Raw genomic sequence first — 6000 nt, 5'->3', positions numbered from 1 at the left:
GCCAGGATGAACAAATTAGGGGAAAAGAGAAGTCAGAAGAGGTTCTGAAGGAACTGGAAGAGGTACTGCAGCCTGATGCACTCTACACCAGAGGTCGGCAACCTTTCAAAAGCGGTGTGCCGAGTCTTTGTTTATTCACTCTAATTTAAGGTTTCGCGTGCCAGTAATACATTTTAAGGTTTTTAGAAGGTTTCTTTCTATAAGTCTATAATATATAACTAAACCATTATTGTATGTAAAGTAAATAAGGTTTTTAAAATGTTTAAGAAGCTTCATTTAAAATTAAATTAAAATGCAGAGCCCCCACGACAGGCCAGGACCTAGGCAATGTGAGTGCCAATGAAAATCAGCTCGTGTGCTGCCTTTGGCACGTGTGCCATAGGTTGCCTACCCCTGCTCTATACAGACGTGCGCCAGAGTCTTCCTCTTGCCGCAGAAGGAACAGGTGTCAGGGGATTCTATGAACAGTGTGAGGTACATACTTGTGGATGGAGGAGCTGCCAATTGCTATCCCGGGTGGGCTGTGGACTCAAAGTGGAATGCAGACTGTACATCAGTAAAATCCTAGTGTGGACAAGGCAAGGTCACTTTGAGTAGGTACATCCAGCTAAAACTACAATTAGTTTTTTCTACTCTAGGATTTTACAACGTTAGTGCATATTGTGAAAACACACCTATTTTTAGGGTAGTCTCAGAGTACCTCAAACTCTATATTGCACTGATCCTCCCAACATCCCCATGGGGGGGGGGTGTACCATTATTCCCATTTTACAGAGAAGGCAGAGTCACTAAGCCACTCACCCAAGGGCACTACGTGAATTTGTGACAAAACAAGGGAGTTGAACGGAGGTGTCCTGGGTTCTGCACTAATGCCTTCACCACTGGAACCTCCTTCTTATCCCCTCTTAAGCTTGCCAGAACCGCACCAACGGCTGCACCCCTTGCGGGACTGGGCGACTGCAGCGCAGACGAGGCCCCAGGCGCCCTGGGCCAGCATTGTTTCCTATCATAGCACCAGTGCTTTCCTGCGATAATGGCGCTGTTCTCGCCTGCCCAGCAAGGTATTGGTGTCTCCGCAGCAACAACAGTGTCTTACCCTCCCCCACCATCCCGCGGGGTACCGGGTCCCCTCCCCCTTCCCGCGGGGAACTGGTGTCTCCCCCTCACTCTGGACAAGGGTCACGAATGAAACCCAGCAGTTGAACGGCTGCACTTCCGCATAGTAACGGAACGCGGTTGTTAGGGAGTGTCCGGCGCCGCGGTGCCCCGGAAGCGGTTGTGTGGCGGCCAAGGCGCCGCGCTCGGGTTTCTCCCATAGGGCGCCGCTCGCTCGGGGGTGTGTCCTCCCGGGGTCGCTTCCCGTTCGGCCCCTCCCCTCAGTGAGAGCGAAGGGGAAGTGGCCGGGCGCTGAGGGCGGAGCCGCCGGCGGGGGCGCAGGGAGAGCGGCGCCCGGGGCCCCAGCCCGCCCGGCCCGGGAGGAGCGGAGCAGCTGGCGGCGCTAGGTACTCCAGGCGCAGCGGGGCCGGCCCCTCAGCGGGGTGTTGTGGCTGGGGAGCGGGGCTGGTGGCTAGGGGGGCGGGTCTGGCTTCTGTCCATCTGTCCGCCAGTGGGGCCGGCTCGGCTGCAGGCTGCTCCCAGGGCCTTGGGGCGGTCGGGCGCTCCCCGGTCTGTCGGGCAGGGGTCTTCGCCGGGGCGAGCGGAAGGGGCCCCTGCCCCACGCGGGTGGGGCCCCGGGGTGGCATTTCCCGGCGTTGTGGCGTGGGGGCTCTTTCTACCGTGTGCGTCCGAGCCCCTGCTAATCGGGCCCATTTGTCTTCGGGGGCGGCTGCAGGAGCAGCAGGCTTTTATGGGCTGCCTTGTAACACGCATATGACTAGCCTCCTCCGCATCCTTAAGCTACTCGTATCCTGGGGCTCCCAACTTTCCGTGGGCCAGACGTGTTGGGAAGCTGGGGGGCTCTGCTTGTATCCTGGAGGTCTGGAGTTCTACCTTGTTGGGCAGGCATGTGGGCTTCCTATACCACAGAGGCGACAAAGTTTCTTGTAAGCCTTGTTGACACAGCTGCTTCGGGACACATTTCCACATTGCTCTGAAGTGCCTTGGCTAGCAATGGGGTGGGAATACTGGTGTAGGATTGGTAGCTAAGACACCAGCAGCGGGCTGCCCAGATCTGGTCAGATCATTGTTTGATGACAGTTGTAAAAATGATAGTGTCAAGCTTTCATACCGAGTTGTCGTCATACCATCTAGCTTCACCAGCTGTGGGAAATATTCAGAAGTTCCATGCTGATGTAGTTGTGGTGGCTGGCAGATCCTTGGTATGCTTCATTTGGCCACTCTTGGCAGTCTGTTGTGAGTAGGTCTTAGAAGAGCTGGGCTATCAGCCTTCATTTTTAGGCTACTACAGGTTAATTTACTTTAACATAAATTCAACTGCAAGCTGGTTTCTTTGAAGAAGCATCATAAACAGGCTTAGGAGTCCAAATGGTTCCCCACTAATGGGTATTCAGAACTGGGAAACAAGTTACTCTCTTGGTAGTTGAGCCATTCTCCTGCAGACTTTCTCAATGGATTATGTTTGTTTGTTCTTTAATCCTGGATAGTTGAGTGCATAATTTCCAACGATCCTGCATAATTTGCAGTGATCCTTTATTACTTACCTAGAGGCTGCAAATTAAATTAGGGACCCCATTGTATTATACTGTGTACAGATGCATAGACAGTCTGCACTGAAGAGCCTATGGTCTAAATAGAAAAGATGACAAAGGGTGGGAGCAGAAAGAAAACACAAGAAGTGCAACGATTTGCCCAAGGTTACACAGCAGATGAGAATCAGGAGTAGAACCTGGCCTCTTGACACCCAGTCCAACTGCTCTGTCCACTAGACCACACTGTCTCCTGAGTTAGATTTGTCAAAAGGCATCTTTACCTGTTGGAGATTTACCATCTCACTAAGATGAGTTTACATGATGTGGTGGGTTTTATATTCAATATATAGAAGTGTGTGTGATGCATGTGGCACTATACAAGTGGAATAATTGAAATTATTGCAAAAGATACAGTTAAAAATAGTGATGTGCACATCAGATGATGATAGTTGATTTAGCATGGAACTGAAAAAAATGGATATTTTAAGATTAGAAGAATAAAATCTATTAATACTTGTGTGAATGAGGAAAAAACAGCACTTGGTTTGAAAGCTTAACTCCGATTCAAATATAGACTTAAAATTTACCTCCACTTTAGTAACACAACTTTATTTCTAACCTCTTATTAGAATGTAATGTCGGAAACCAGTTAACTGTAGTATATTTTAGTCCAAGAGATAGTAAAGTGTTTATATCAAGTGCATTTCTAATTACTAGAGAGACAGGGTGCATGAGGTAGTATATTTTATTGGACCTCCTTTTGTTGGTGAGAAGGACAAGCTTTTGATCTTGCACATAGCTCTTCAGGGACCAACATGGCTACAACATCACTGCATATCTCTAATTACTCACAGGCAAAATTATATTCATGCAGTTGTACATTTTGATGCAGTGTTAAAGTTCGGGTTGTCCTGGTGTTACATTTTCCTTTAGCATTTTGACTTTATTTAAAATGTATTACATTGATAAAATGAAAACCAAACAATGCAGACCACCTTTTTTTATCTGAGGAGAACTTGTTCCATAGCTCTTAGAAGAGGGGAGTCTTATTTAAGAAAGTTGAATTTAAAGAACCAGTAGGCTGAAATGCTTTTAAACATTAATTAACAGCTTGTAAAATTTGCCACCTTTCCCACTCTTCAGACCACATAAGTGGCCTTGCAAAACCCTTTGAGTCTATTTGTAAATTACTGTTTGTCATAGCCTGGATCTCAGACGAATTTTATCACAGTATGTCTTAATCACTGTATGTAATCACGACATGTGCAGTCTTTCTTACTCCTACAGCCCCTTCAACATTTGCCCTTCCTCTTTGGTAAATTAGATATTTATCATGCCTTTCAGTCACAAGCAAACAGAATTTAACCATAGTGCTTTTATTTCTGTTTAGTTGCAATATTTTCAATACATTATTGATGACCAGATATTTGCCAAGCTAAAGTAAAGGATGAAGTTAATGATTTTAGGAAAAGAGTAAACTGTATATATACTCATTCTGAAACCATTATAAAAGGCCAGAAACTCTTTCCCACAGAAGCATAGCCAAAAGATTCCTTCTGTGTTTCTTAAGGTAAGCCAACTTTTTATGGGTTGTAAGCCAACAAAAGCCATAGAGAAAACTTTGCTTTCTGCTAGTTGCATCAGTAGCTAAAGCTTTGCCTGTACTTAGAAGTCTTAGCACAAATTTCCAGTGTTGATGCTGACAGGTCAGGTGATGATAGTAATCGTGTGTATCTAAAACATCCTTGGCCATTTGGAGCCCTGCCTGTGTCAGAGTTGAACTGAAGGTTCCTAGGCGAAAATATTAGTGAAAAGTCCTTGTGTAGGAAAAATAGCCACAGAAGAGGTAAAACTGTTAAACTTATATACCATTCAGGGGACACTCAATTTAAAATAGAATTCTTTATCTATTTTATTAAAGTATTGAAAATCTAACTTGGAAAGCTAAGCTTGGAAAATAGCTATTTATAGCTAATGGCTGTATCTACACTACAGTTTTTTTGTTTTTGTTTGGTCAAACATTTTCCAGTCCTGCTTACACAATGCGGCTCCTCTGGTGCTTGCAACAGTGGTTAGTTTAATGTGGACAAGTCTCCTGTGGCTGCTGGAATTAACATGACCTCTGATTTCACTCAGAACTTGTCTGAATGACACTGTTAGAAATGCTGCATGGAAACCTTGGGTATGCCAGCACTGCTAATGTTTCTACCCGTGGTGAAACTACATCAGTAACATTGAATCCTTCAAGATGAAAGATGTTATATCAACGTCAGAAGACTATTCTTGTATCTCTAGCAAACAGTTTGATGAAGAAATGTAAATTTATTGACTCTGTTCTCTGAACTTATGCTAATAGGGGGTTCTGGATTCTGGTTTTATTTTTGTGACAGGCTGGTGACTTATTCATCTGCTGGATGTAAACTGTCATATTTGGCATGTGCACGCAAGTCTGTTGCTGACTTGCTGTAGATTCCCCAGTATAAAATCTCTGTAGAAGTGTCCCTCACTTTCGTAGTAGAAGAGTTGCTTTTTAACAGAGAGCTTACGTGCTCCTGTGAACTATATACACCTGTTTCATCAGCTGATTTCCATCCAGTGTGAAGTACCAGGCTACATGTACTTTAAGAAAGAAACTGCTGTGCCATCATTGCAAGGTTTTCAGATTGAATCCCACATGATACCAGAGTCTGTGTTCAAGTCTGAACCAGGAAAAATGTTAGCCCTGTGGAATTAGAGGTCTCAGATGGCATATGTGCCGTGCTGTACCTCTCACACCCAAGTGTTTTTTAAAGAATGGGCAAAATTATTTTTCTAAAAATGTGTGGGTTAAAAAGCTGTCAGAGATGAGGTATGGCCTTTAGACAGTATAATTTAGGACTGTTCTCTTTTTTTCTGTGGAAGGACTCACAGTTGCAGCTGAAAGGTGATTATTAGCCTGAATGTTTCTTTAATTCCTTTCATTCACTTATCTGACCGTTATAGGAACATAGGAATTGCCATATGGGATCACATAGATGTGGAGTAACCTCTATCCCATTTTAGGTCTCCTAATTTTCTATAGTAAGAGATTTGCATAAACCATGAAGCATTAGGATTACTACATTTTATAATAGTTAATGCTAGCACATTTTATAGCTTTGGACATTTATATAGCTAACAAGAATATCCAGTCACTTTTTGAATTTTACTTAATTTTTGTCCACCATGATATCATGTAGTGGTGAGTTCCATAACTTATTTTATTAAACTTTTTGCTATTGTTGTAAGCATATGAAGTGAGCAAATGTAATAATTTTATATTTGCACTTATCTTATTAACATTAACCTAATTCATATTTCCACACCAGTACAA

General features: G+C 44.1%; 1 protein-coding gene across 5 annotated transcripts in view; it reads left to right on the top strand.

Moving 5' to 3' along the window:
* Positions 1-1405: 1405 nt before the first annotated feature.
* Positions 1406-6000, top strand: part of CSNK1G1 (casein kinase 1 gamma 1) — a 292459-nt gene continuing 287864 nt past the window's right edge. For 4 of the 5 annotated variants that reach the window (XR_007776268.1, XM_050967443.1, XM_050967445.1 and 1 more), the window contains exon 1: positions 1406-1502. The gene's annotated coding sequence lies outside the window, so the exon portion shown is untranslated. The remainder of the gene's footprint in view (positions 1503-6000) is intronic. The other variant, XM_050967442.1, reaches the window with a different exon arrangement.

Source organism: Gopherus flavomarginatus, chromosome 9 (assembly GCF_025201925.1).
Source record: "Gopherus flavomarginatus isolate rGopFla2 chromosome 9, rGopFla2.mat.asm, whole genome shotgun sequence".
NCBI lineage: Eukaryota > Metazoa > Chordata > Testudines > Testudinidae > Gopherus > Gopherus flavomarginatus.
The sequence above is the reverse complement of the archived record's forward strand: the minus strand, read 5'-3'. Positions and strand labels throughout refer to the sequence as shown.